Below are 14,110 nucleotides of genomic sequence, written 5' to 3' on the forward strand. Positions count from 1 at the left end.
GAGTTGTTCAAGTACCAGTATCACAAATGCTTTAGATACTGCCTAAAATGCTGAATCGAGTATCGGCGAGTATGCCAGTCTATGCACTGATCTGATGATCCATGTAATTTACTGACAAACTTTAAAGTCGTTTTTACGCCCACATTAACAGTTTTTGAATAGTAGTTAGCCGTTAGCAGAATGTCAGACATTTTGCAATATTTTACTATGCAAAGTCCCTCCAGTTTAGGCTTTAACCTGAGCTATGCCATGCAACAATTATAGCGTTCATTTTACATTCATGCAGGGCTGATAGTAAACAGCTGCTTTTTTCTTAAGCAACGGTATTGTATCAGGACACTGTATCAGCCATTACACAAGTTCAGGTATTAGGACAGAAAAATGGTATCGGAACACCTGTAATTAATTGTTAACTCTAAAAAATGTAAAAACAAAATAGTGAAAAATTCATATATAGTTTCCCAGAACCCAAGTTGGCATGTTTGCCATTGCTTTGTTTGTCCAACCAACAGTCCAAAACCTAAAGATACTCAGTTCACAATCATATAAAACAGAGAAGGAAGCTAATCTGTGTGGAAAGGCTGATTTGAGTAACTGGTTGGAGATTCTGTTTGACAAATAACGTAACCGATCAATCATTTCTTTACAGTAGCTACCTAATTAAGCCTCTACCCATCTCATCTCCTACATTTGGAGTGCCAGACTGGTGATGTTGTCCCAAGTAACACCAGCTGACATTTGCATTTTAAAGAGAATAAAATGTCCTGAAATTCTTCAGGATCAAAATGGATTGCAACGCTGCACTTTTGTGTTTTTGACTTATTAGCGCTGTTGTGCGTTGTTTTTCTAATCAATAAATCTGCCATATAACTATGTTAAAAAACTCCCAGCATTCCAAGTTGCTCTCCATGATCTACAATCAAAGCCCTAAAAAGGTGGTTTCTCAATAACATTAAATAGTCTGACTAAATAATAAAAAAAAAAAAAACTCCTTACATATTACGTAATAAGAGTTTACACTCATAAACTCAGCTGATCTGCCTCTTCATGACTGTGTGGGTGTGCTTTGATCAGATTTGACTGACAATATCCTGGCTGCATAAAACAAACAACCCATCAGATGTCAAATGTTGCTACATTGTGTTTGCTGTGTGAAAGTATGTGACAGAAAAAACACAAATATAGAAATCAATCAGGGGAAATGAGCAACTGACTTTAGCAGAAAGTGTTCATATATCACCACATAGTTCATAAAAAGCTGATTGTGAGATTATATTTTCAGGGCTTTTAAAATTAAACCTCTATCCTATTGATCCAGCTTTCACTTCCTCCATATCTAAGCTAAAGAGAGGTAACACAAGCAAACTAGCAGCCAGACTCATGACTGGTAGGGAGACTGTCTTGCCCTAAATTGAGCTTCTCAAGTGTTACTTTCTCTCAGGTGTTAGGAGACTGGTGGAGCTCCTGTGACTAAGCGTGACCTGTAAGGGGCAATTCAGGACAAAAAAGTCCCTAAATTTGTGACCAGGGTCTGCAGTCCCTTGCTTTTTATATTAATGTGTTGGTAATATTGCCATCTGTGTGCTGTAGTATAATAAAACACTCAATCATCATTGCTGCAATGCTTTTATAATCTACTATTAAGAAATGTTGATTAGCTTATTGGGCTGCAGCTGTTCTGGCTGACAGTGATAATAAAGTCTGTTAAAAACAGAGCCAGCAAAGTGGAGGCAACACTTTTTACACTATGTTTACATTTCCATGCATCATAATCAAGCATTAAGCCAACAGTTTGACAATTAGCTGGCCGGCACATTTGAGATTTGCAGTCGCTGATCAACAAAAACAGAAGGATTCTACACATCCTTGCTTCCAGTGTTATTACTCAACTGTATGGGCAATATCAGCTTCAACCATACAGGTTAAAAGGTTCTGAAGGCCATAATCAGCCCTGTAAATGGCCGTTATTAGTTGTCATTAGGAGCATAGATTTGAGGGAGTATGGCCCTATTCTACCTCTTACATTTAAGTTAATTATTGGGCAGCAACCCCTATGATGGCTGCTGTAATTATGATGGGAGCAGAGGAGAAAGTCGGGTGACATAGTAAAAAAAGAGCGACAATTTCTGTGAAGAGAGAAGTTCATGCTAATAGATGGGTGAAACAAACACAGGACTTTCTCCTGGGAGACTGCTGTTTGTGTCTCATGGAAAACCAAAAGTCAATGTTGATGTAACGTACTTAACTTATTTTAACCTAAACCAAAACCATCCCTTAACCTAACAACATAGTTTTGGTGCCTAAAACAAACCAAAGTGACAGTAAAACCTAATGAAACTGGGGCTGTTTCACAATGTGATATGCACCTTCTGACCTACTGATAGGGGCAGTTTGCCCTGTTTGAAGCATTATAATGGTAATGATATTAACTGATAGCCGCCATTGAATGGGCTGATAACACTAGCAGATCTCATACAGATTCCATGCAATATAATCCTGTTTTTTGCATACTTATGCTGGGTTCACACTGGACAATGAAGCATCACAAAGTGTGCTGATTTATGAACTTATTTTAACCCAAGCCACAATCATTCTCTCAATTGAACAACATTGTTTTGGCACCTAGAACTCACCGAAAGGAAAGTCAAACCTAACAAAACTAGGGCTGTTTTACAACATGGGATGCACCTCCTGGCCTACTGGTAGGTGTAGTTTGCCCTGTCTGAAGCATTATAATGGTTATGATAACAACTGATAGTAGTCATCAAATGGGCAAATAACATTCAAAATGAATGCCTTGAATGAAAACCTTCACCATGGATCTCACCACAGATTCCCTGCAATGTAAGCCTGTTCATTTAAGATTTAGTGTTTTTGAAAGGCCATCACACAATTAAATCAGCTTATACAGACCCAGGCCAATCCTAAACCTGAGTAGTTTAAAGATGATACTGACTTCAAAGTCAAGAAGCACAAGGTCACAACTCCAATCTGAATCTGACCAGCAACAGAAACGTTCCCAAGAACCTCTGGCATATAACAGGACAAGGAGTCAAGAGTCAGGTCACAGATCTAAAATGCCAGGGAGACAGATAAATGGGTGAAGGGGGTTGAACTTACATCAAACCAGGATTCCTCTGGCTCCTTCACTGCTCCTCCACTGACCACATACCAGTATTCATCACAGTAGTCAGCAGAGCTAAAACAATCCTGCAAAGAGAGGAGACAAAAAGAGATTTGTTCAAGTTTCATCTCGGTTGTAGATCAAAAATACAAATGTGATCATCATCTCAGTGAAGTCAGAGTCAAGTCTCTCATTCTGGATAGAATAAAGAATTGTGTGGCTATCAGGGGAAAGTGGTTTTAAGTCCTCATACATAGACAGCTTAAGATGTTTAATACTGCAGATTCTGGAAGTGATTTGTTCAGCCACATCCACTTTAATGCCGACTGCTACCTCCTGCAGCTCAGAGTGGTCCCCCCAAAAATCCCAGCAGGAATTTAACACAGTGTGACCGAAAGTTTACCCGCTTCAGCAGGACATTAAAGAGACTTTGAGCGCAAAAACTGTTTTCTGGAAAGTTTTCTCCACGTGAAAAAAAATCCAATAAACTCTGAGTCAACTCTCTTCGGCTGTGGAAATTGTTCTCATCCCTCATATTCCCCACCAAGGTGCAGCATCCTACCTCTCAACCGTTCCCGAAAAATCAATTACCTGTGAGGATTATACACCTCTATCCCCCGAAAACAGTGGTGAAAACGAAGAATGATAATTTAAATCTTCAGTTTTAAAGGCCACTTTCATTCTCCTCCAACACAGCAACTCCCGAGAGGCCGAGGTCGAGTTTACACACAATGTCAGGGAGACGGAGTGTTCAGAATGTGCCTCTTGGTCTCACAAACACGCAGAGCCACTTTAGAGGTTTTTTTTTTTTTTACTGAAACAACACTACACTTGAGAATCCGGGAGAAAACAAGCCAGTCGAGTCTTTAAGGAGGCTGTTTGAGGTCTGTCAATAATGATGGGAATACCGAGGAGAGAAGGCTTGAAAGGCACTTAATAGCCAAGCAGGGGTTTGATGGGAACAGCCACGATGTGTGACATGTGAGTCGTCCTCTATCCTGGGATACAGAAACAACAGCTTACAAGGTTAAAGCTGTCTAGAGACTGGATGTGCCTCACTGGAGGAGTTTCATGCAAAGATATTTGAAAAAGAAACAATGCCTACTCTTGAAAATGCCATACAGCTCAATATTAAAAAAAGACATGCTACATTAAGGGCTGTCGGTAGGTTGAGCAGAGGTCTGATTGGAAGCTTCATGATGTACTGTCTGACATGTAAGCATTTCTGTTCCTTCTGGGATGCAAAAAAAAGCACAAACACATCTTAATAAAGTGAAGGCTGTCTGGAGCAAAGAAATGTGTCACAATCGGGTAAGATCATAAACAACAGGTAATACTCTCCCTGGTGGATGCTCTGCCCAGATGTCAACAAGCATTGAATTCATGAGATGTGTTAAAACAGTAAAATGTGTGAAAATTCTCATGCAAATTGGGTAATTTCTTGCATTGAACAAGATGCTGTTTGGCAGCCAACAGAGAGAAAACAAAATAAGTGTTCTCAGTGATAAATTACCCCTCTCAAAAATGTTACGTTCGAAGCAAACCGGAAGGAAAAGCTGTCTGGAAGGTAAGAAATAAATCTAAAAACAGTATGCTTTGGAACTGGTCAGCATTAATGTAAAGAATATGCAAGTTATAGTAGATGAGTCCTAATAGGGCGGGGTGGTATGACAAAATTTTCATATCACGGTTTTAAGAAAAAATCATATCGGTTTCACGGTATTTCACGGTATTTTGCTCAGGTTCGGCCAACTTGACATGCTGCTGTGTTGTGCTATGGCCTATTCAAGTGCCGAAATTTGTTATTTACCTGACAACGCCTGAACACAACACACACTCCGCTCCATTCATTTGGGCTCCACTGACTGCGTACGGAGAGAAGCCAGCGGGGTTGTTTACCGTTTGCCGAGCCGAGAGGCTGCATGTAGGCTGCATAAAATGTTAAAGCATTTTCCACCTAAGTTATTAAATATATTTGAGTTATCTACAAGTTTACTGTACTGTTTGTCATCTACTCGCTTTCAAATGTCCGCCACGGACATTTACACAATGTCACGGATAAACATGGGTAAATGCATGAAAAAAAAATCATCACATATCACCTCTGATAATGGTTTATTCATTTAAAAACACATTGTGCTCGTTTAGCACACTATTTCATGTAGTTTTTATCTGCTGGAGGGTCGCGTAGAGGAGCATAGCGCAACAAAAACAGAAGAGCCGCGTAAAATAGAGTTGTTGAGCGACAGACGGAGGTTGTCGCGCCGCTTCCGTTGCCGGTGGAGCCGCTGTAATTGATTAACCGAGGGGGCGAGCTGCTACGGGACTTGCGCTGCAGACGTGTCGCGCCGCTGACGTGCCCGGTGGAGCTTGGCCATAACTGTCTCGGACTCGGGACGGGTCGTCTTCGGTCAGGAAAATGCCTGTCTGTGTGTGTGCGCTTTGTCTGTGTGTGTGTGTGTGTGTGTGTGTGTGTGTGTGTGTCGGGGCGAAACTCCGCGGTGCGCGATACAGAGGGCAGAGGAGAATTGTAAACAGCGGTGTGCCGCTGCTAGTTGCATATAGGGGAAACACTGCTCTTTTTGATATGAGTTCTTCTGGGTCATCGTGTACAGTTGCTTTGCTTTCAGGACTCTCTCCAGCAGCCATTCTCGCCTCTAAACTTTTCTATGCTCTCACTCTCACCCGCTCAAGCGTGTCTGTGGTGTGCAGCGGTGAAATGGGTCCCCGCTGAAACACTTTCCCGCCGCGCACATTCCGGACATTGTTTGGGCTGTTCACCTGTATTGCGGTATATGAAAAATTCATATCATAACGAAAATAAATACCGGTTTTCGGTACAAACCAGTATACCGCCCAGCCCTAAGTCCTAAAATACAAAACCACAGGTATTGTCCTAAAAACTAATTCAAGTCATGACAGCAAACACAACCCCTTAAACTAGCACCACCATCCCTGATGGACAGTGTTTAACTGCTGAGAAAAGAGGCAGATCCAATGAACAAGTTGCTGCAGGAAGTGACCTTTTCCTTCACTATCATTACTGCCCGTCCCCTGGCTTCCTGGTTTAGTGACCATGATGGAGGACATTTGAAGAGACGCCAAATTGAAATCGGTTACGGGTGAGCTGAGGTGTGTGTTCAAAGATAAGGGTTTCAACAGCTAAGAGAAATATGTGGGGTCCTTCCTGCAGGGCGATTAATGGCATTAGCAGTGGAGCTCTTCTCACTCCGTCTGGCTCTCTCCCTCTCTCTCTGCCCAGGTGCAGTTTGGTTTTATACCACCACGTTTATGAGGGATCGTAATGGGTGGGTGCAGCTCAAAACAAACGGGAGGCCAATTAAATGTAAGGGCTTCCCGGGCAGGTCGCCAATAACAGGGCCAACAACTCGTTTTATACACAGCTCTCAGAGGAGGAGCACTGGATATTATTTCCTGAATGCAAACAAGGGATTTTTTGTCTTTGTTTTAGTCCAAAAAAATGGATGAGTGATGTGGATAATATACTGGTATATGTTCATTTATTGTGGAATATTAATGTGCATCACAATATAGTAAATTTGCTGAAAAAATACTGATAAACTCTCTATGAATAAAGGGCTGATTGTTAGTGGCTAATCCAGCCAATTTCATACTGCGATAATGATATAAAAATCCCATATTGCAATAAAACAATCCTGCTCATTGATTTTTACCTCAATGGCCTAACACATTAAGGTACAGCTAGCTTGGCATAAACGCTAAGACAATATTTGTGAAAGCTGACTGATCAAAAATTTCACAGCTAGGTATTTTCCGATCCTAATTTGCTAACTGACCAATCAAAAATCCATGTCAAACTTCCAACAATCAATTTTATATTAACAATAAATTAAATGACGATGTGAAATATAACAGAACTCACTTGCAGTGAAGAACCCACAAAGTTTTATCCCCCAACTCTGCAGTTTTTTACAGCCTTTTGTAACTTATTGTAACCCTAACCCTAACCCTACAGCACATTTACTGTATAGATCAATTCTCATTAACCTTGTTTCAGCAGCAACAGGGAGTCAATTTCAGCTAAACAAGGCTATGAGTCTACAGTCATTCTAGTGTCTCTGTTAGACTCTCAGAGGCAATTCTGTTACTGAAATGCTATTTGCTAAATAACACTTAACACAGCGTACAGCTGAGGCTGATAGAATTATCATTAGTTTGCAGGTATTTGGTCATAAGGCAAAGTATCAGACAAGTTGAAATATTTACCAGATAATGGAACGACAGGGAAAGTGATAGGAATACCAAAATTATTACAAGTCAAGTTATTACAAGTCAATTAATAGTCTGGACCAATTTCATGACAATTTATTCAATAGCTGTTCAGTTATTTCAGTCTGGACCAACCGACAATTGCTAAACCTAGAATGATGCTGCTAGCATGGTGAAAAAAAGTTGCCGGAAGGCAGCCACCGGCAACTTCTAAGGTGGAATGTTTTCCTGCACGTTACTCAATCAACACACCTCAAATGGCAATATAATACGGATTCCCTAAAGTTCTGAAAGGTGATAAGATCATTTTTATCTTGTGGGAACAAGTTATTTTGTGCACACAAGGTAAAAACACTATCACCATTTGGGACTTCAGGGGCTACGTAATATAATAACTTTGACCATTGCATTTCTTTTTGCAGTCTCTCTTGCATATCATATGCTTTAGTGATGTGTAAACTGTAAAGATTATATTTTATTTGAGGGAAAAAAGTGGAGCATCATTCTGGTGTACTGCAGCAGCACTACACCCTTGCCCCAGACAGACAAATGTTAGCCACAAGCTAGTGAGCTAGCTTAAGTTCCAATATTTTTTTCTTAAAAGTATATGTAAACCAAACCAAATCTAAAAGGAGAGAGAGTTTCAGAGTTATTTTGCTGTCAAGTACACAAAAAGATTAATACATTATTTTAAGTACAAAGGCAAGGCAGTTATTATAGCAGTGTGAGCAGAGTGTTGTTGTGAATATGAAGGCTTTTCTTTGTGAGAAGCTTGTTTGACACTGAACCTTGTCATATCCATGGAGAGGGCTGTTGTTCAAAAATCAACCTTGACATCAAAAAGCTAAATTTCTCCGTGAGAAATTAAGTTTTACAAATTATTAAAAATGAGGAAAGAAACAATGACAAACTGAGCTCCAAAATGAATTAATGGACTTCACTGCAAAAACAGTTAAACCAAAAACCTGCCAAGCTCACCACCTATTGCAATAATGAAATCTTTAACAAGAACAAAGATCTGTGACAAGAACAAAAACGTGTAAAAGGGCTTCATGAGTTCCCTATGAATCTTTACCCAGGTGGAGATGTGCTATGTAAGTGAAGCAAAGATGCTCCATATGGCCATGGCATAAAACAGGTAAGACCATAACTCCAGGCAGTTTAACACAGCATTCTAGATAAACTGAGTACAGTATACTGCCTGGAAAACGACAGGCACTGGCATCTTCACAGCTTTCCATTAACACTCGTCGGGGTGGGAAAGCAGCCGAGGACAGATTTCATCCTCCAACAATCATCAGGTTAATGTCGGCATTAGATTTTACAGATGAAACACATGCCATGCAAATGCAGAGTGTGTGCCAGTGTGTGTACTTGTGTCATTTTAGTATTCAAAACATGATACACACGCCACAGGCTTGTCACGGGGAAAACTCTGGAGTATGGGAGGACTGAAACTAGAGCAACTTGAGAAATGACAACAGATTCCTTTGAAATTAAGCTTTTATCCATTCAATCTGACATGAAATTACACCCATGATTTCATTCATAACACAGTTTTCTTCGTTCAAGGAAGACATGCACATTGTTTATTTACTGAGATTCCAAGTGCTTGATCCTAGCTAAGGATGTTAACTGTTAATCAGTTAACTGTTGAGATTATTTTTTGACAAGCTATGTATGTCCGTCTGTAAGTAAAGTCTGCTACTCTTCAGTTGACTGCACTGTGCACCAACTGGGTCTACTGGGAGCTCTCTAGCAGTGCCACTCAGTCAGGGACAGCGTTGCAGTGGAAACATTGTGCCCACCTTCCAATCTCCCTTGAGGTCACCCTGATGAGTAAGTAGCTAAATTTTGAGCCACAAACCCCCTTTAACATTGTTAACTATCACAGATAGCACCATTAGCAGTGTCAACATGGCTAATGGTGCTAACATAGCTAACAATGCCAAAGGGGTTTTTTGGCTTAAAATGAAGCTGCTAACTCACAAGAGCTACCTAGGGGGAGACCAGAGGGTGGCCGCCATGTTTCTGCAGCAACACCATCCTGGTAATCGCCGCATAAGTGGCCCCACTAGCTAGCTCCCACCCGAGCATCACAACCCCTGCACAATGATTCGTTTCACTGTCAGGATTTACTCCATTTGGTCTGATAACATTTTAAAGGCCTAAAAGGGCTGCAAGATTAAATTACTTTACTGCCATTCAAGTAAGTGGAGGACTAAACCACAGTCTAGCCACTTGGTTGGCGGAAGTTGGCCGCTCAGCCGTGCTCTGCTGTGCATGGCAGACATAAGTCTTTGGTGCGCCTGGTCTATGGGCCGAAGCAGCACCGATCACCTGGGTAATTTCAAGCTGCAGAAATAGAGCGATTTTGGCCTCATGCATCACCTAGCAATTTTCACAGGAATGAATGGGGCTCCACCGTCAATGCTGTATGCAGGTGTCTTAATACATCCGTGGGTGATGCAGAGTGCCGAGTGCCCAAGGCTAACGTTAGCTAACCTCTTAAGACTGGAGTGAGCAAGACATTCACATCACAAAATGGATAGTTCTTTAAGATGTGGCGCTAAAGCTCACTGAATCAGTGGAGCACTGGACTAAAAGGAAAGGCCTCTTGTACTTTACGTCCTTTTTTTTTTTTTTTTTTTCTTAAATATTAACTGGTTAGTCATCGGTTAATGGGCGTCCGGCTATCATAAGCAAAAATCAACAGAAACTGACATCTCTATCCTCAACATTACTCTACAAGTAGACTATAGTCTCAGTAAACTGAAGGTTCTCTTTCTTCATCAGTCTCATAGTGGCAGTACAGAATGGCCTCTTGGGAGTTATGGCTGCAGAGCAAAGGGGCCTCAGAGGAAGTCATCACCCGCTGGTAATGTCCGTTCATCCTTTTTGAATGAGAACATGGCTGGGACATGACTAACCTCTGGTGTTGTTAATTAACTACCATTAACATGCTTCACCCAGGCCCCAGCTGTTTCTGGGCAAGCATGAACGTCCAGAGAGGCTCTCTGGGGGAAGTGGAGCTGAGAGTGACAGCTTGTCTCAACATCCTGGTTGGCTGAGCAGATCTCCTCTGTGCCATCGAGGCAACTCAGGGCTCTGACACTTTTTAATAGAATTTTTAATATAATTTAAAATTTTTCACTTGTTTATTTGTGTACCTTGTGGACATATTTATTTCCTAACCTCAGTTTTTCAGACCAAGAATGTTTCCTCAAATGAATTACCACACTGTTACATGGAGACTTCCAAAACGTGCTGGATTCACCACTGCTCTGCTGTCATAATGAAGACAGGCTGCAGACAGGCGGAATGGCATGTTAACCAAGCACATTAATAACCACATCATTTAGAGATGGCTTGCATGATGAAGGCCAGCCACCCCAATAATGGACAGGCATGAGCAGCAAGCTAGGAGGAAGAGATTGACGACTGAACTCACCCCACCCCCCACACACTCCCACTAAAGCCCCTGCCCTCCATTACCCCTCCCTGTCTGCCTGTTTTGTTACATCTCATCTTCTACCGATCCATCTTGGTGACATTGGTGAGCATACACTCAGGTTGAGGTCAGGGGCGCATGATAGAATTAACGTCTTGAGGACAATGGATTACTCCACTTACTGTCAACGGTGTTGGGGCAAAGGGTTGGTAAACAGGTTACTAGAGGCCGTATTAAATGAAACAGAATGTTGATTTTATTTAAATGGTAAACCTACAACATAGTTATCTGCATGGCTCAATGAATAGCAATGTCAGTCTGTGTGTGTGTGGGTCAGTCAGGTCACCACTTTGGTCAAGACAGAATTACCTCTATCTCAACTCTTACACTGATTGCCACGAAATTTTGTACAGACATTCATGGTCCGTAGAAGTTGAACCCGACTCATTTTTTTGTGATCCCCTAATATTTCATTTAGTGCCACCAGCACGTCAAAGTTTTTACTTATTTCAGAAAATATCTCAACGTCTTCTCGATTGATTGGCACAAAATTTAATACAAATGTTCATGGTTTCCAGGTGCTGTATTCTAATGACTTTGATGATTCTAGGGCTGGGCGGTATGACCTAAAATTCATATCACAGTATAAATTGAATCCCTTCACGGTAACGGTATATATCGCGGTATAAATTTAAGTGTAAAAGTTATAATAGAAGTGTTTCTGAATGGGTTTTGTAGTCCCTTAGTAAAGCTAAATTGATTAAAAAAAAACAACAACAACAAAAGCAAAGATATAATGTCTTTTTTAGAGCATTTTTGTGCAGAATGCAGATCTCAAAACTCAAAATTAAAACCCAGTACTCTATGGTGCAAAATGTCCCCTGGGATCTATATCAAAAGGTAATTTCCTTCTTTTAGCAAAATCCTAAATGACTGAGTTGTGTTTTTTCCACCTGGACCTTTATGCGCTGCCATTTCTCCTCTAATCATCACGCTGTAACCTGTGACAGGCTGTTATGATACCACAACTATCACACATTCACATATGGAGTTTTTTGTGGAGCCCCTAGCGTCACATAGGTTTACATTACCAAAGGTTTATGACAAACTCTCTTGCCGAAAACCAACTCCCGTGTGCACACGGCGAGAGAGGAGAGGGAAAGACGCTGTGCTGCTGCCAGAGGAGACACTGAATGAGTTCCCTCTGAGCGGTAAGTCACTAAAATAGTCTGAGGAGTCCGGGGCTGTTCATAAGACATTAACTCACTCACTCACTCACAAGTTCTCCAGCAACACATGTTGCACGTGCTACGCTAAATCACGGACGTAAACCAGCTCCTCTTGCTCCGCTGTCTCTGTGCTCGCAGCCATTTTCACACTGAGGTAGGTGCGATGACGTCATCGACGATAGGACAGTAGAGCACAAATCTCTACCGTGGGCCAAATTTATATCATTTCTACCATCTACCGCATATACTGTGCAGCCCTAGATGATTCCCTAACTTTTCCTGTGATGGTACCAAGAGATTTGTGGGTTTCTATGAAATATTTGTAACACTATTGGATGGATTGTTAAGAAATTTGGCACAGACATTTGTAGGGCTACTCCTGGAAAGAGAAAGATTCGAACAATATGTACCAGAACCCTCAGTCGACTACGATTGTTTAAAGTCAAGCAGGCGTTGTTTTGTTTTTTATGTCTTGCTAGTCAGTGTGCAGTGTAGGCTACTTCTAGGGACATCTAGGCCCCCATTCTGCTGCAGAGTAAGCAACTGTCACTCTGTCACACTGAACATCCCGCTTAACATGTTCAAACTTTAAATTCTATATGAAAAAAGAAACTAACTGCTGAATATTCGTATTGTCTAGCCGCAACTGATTTGACAGACATTCATGATTCTGTTCAAGACTGTTTAGACTAAAACCCCCCAATGGTGATCCAAAATAATATTTTCATTCGAGTGGTGTAAAGTTGGTCATCTGCTGAACATCTCACAAAACCAGGGAAAATATACCTAAAGTTGCCCACTGTGGAAATTTCAACTAAACCGAAAGGGAGAAAAGCATCTTATTGTAGAACAAAAGTTTAAAGTGTGTGATCAGAAAATGCGTCACAGCTTGACCCCGACTGGCTTTCCTGACAAAGAAGTACCTGAAATCCATCCAACCTGGCCACTGTGCAGCATTTAAACAAAACTGACTTATCTCAAGGGGACCATCTCATTTGAATTTCAGGTGATGGAGTAGTCAGCTAAGTGGGGTTGAGTTTAGTGTTTGAGCTGCAGTGTATCTGAAAATTAAACCATCAAAACTGCATAACACAGGGTCCTTAATGCACATTTACACCTGTGCCTGGCAGCTAAGTGACTGCTCAGAGGATTTCCACTGGCTGTTTGTGGCTGCAGTGTGAGCTGGAGCTAGGCGACAGTGTTGGAATGGTTTCTTTTACATGCCTCTGTGTTGAAAATAAAATGTTTCACAGTGAGATAAAATACATTAAACTGTCTGACATTTCAGCCAACATTATCGCGGTTTATTCTCTTACATTGAGTGCAACTAGACTAAGAGAGTGAATGAGAGCAGTAGCAAGAAGCACAGCAATCAGATGCATTGTGTGCTGACAATATGGGCAATGATAGGATTAAAGAATAAGAGATAAAGAAGCGCAAAGAAACAAGATTAACAGGGACTGTCCACTGAGGTAAAAGGGGTGATTTGTCTCCTCTTATTCTTTTCCAACACAACTGCGTAATAGGGGAAAATATGTGATGGGGGGATGTGATTCACAGAGGAAGGGGGATGTTCAGTAACAGTAAGGACCACTACAATGAATTAAATGGTTGATCTGCCGCTTTGCTGCAGGAGGGCCAATTCCCAGTGAGACCTGCATCCCATACCTCTCCTCTCCAATGGTCTTCATACCACCATTATGCATGGAAAAGTATCCCTCTGCATAAATGCATACACATGAGGTAAATTGGCTCCCTTGGTGAGCAATTCTTCAGTGGAATGCAGGATTAAGATGATGCGACACTGAGGCAGTGGAAATCATATTATTTGTCCTAATTCCTTCAATGCCTGTGTAAAACATTAAGCAAAGAGATTAAATTATGAGCCAGATTATGCACTCCTGCTAGTTAATGAAGAGGAAAATAGAAAACTGCCTGTGCGTTAAAGAGATCGCTTCTACAGTTAACTGGTAATGAAAGCTGGGTTGGGTTACATACCAGAGAGCTTTGGCTGAATGCATCAGAACGCAATAGGGGGGAAAAAACAACAAGCAA

The 14,110-nt window shown here is 41.3% G+C and overlaps 1 protein-coding gene across 1 annotated transcript in view; it reads right to left on the reverse strand.

Annotated features, from left to right (window-relative positions):
- Positions 1-14,110, reverse strand: part of nav3 (neuron navigator 3) — a 544,714-nt gene that overhangs the window by 415,980 nt on the left and 114,624 nt on the right. Inside the window, exon 3 of the mRNA XM_033615269.2 lies at positions 3,121-3,210. The gene's annotated coding sequence lies outside the window, so the exon portion shown is untranslated. The remainder of the gene's footprint in view (positions 1-3,120; positions 3,211-14,110) is intronic.

Source organism: Epinephelus lanceolatus, chromosome 23, assembly GCF_041903045.1.
Source record: "Epinephelus lanceolatus isolate andai-2023 chromosome 23, ASM4190304v1, whole genome shotgun sequence".
NCBI classification, from domain to species: domain Eukaryota; kingdom Metazoa; phylum Chordata; class Actinopteri; order Perciformes; family Serranidae; genus Epinephelus; species Epinephelus lanceolatus.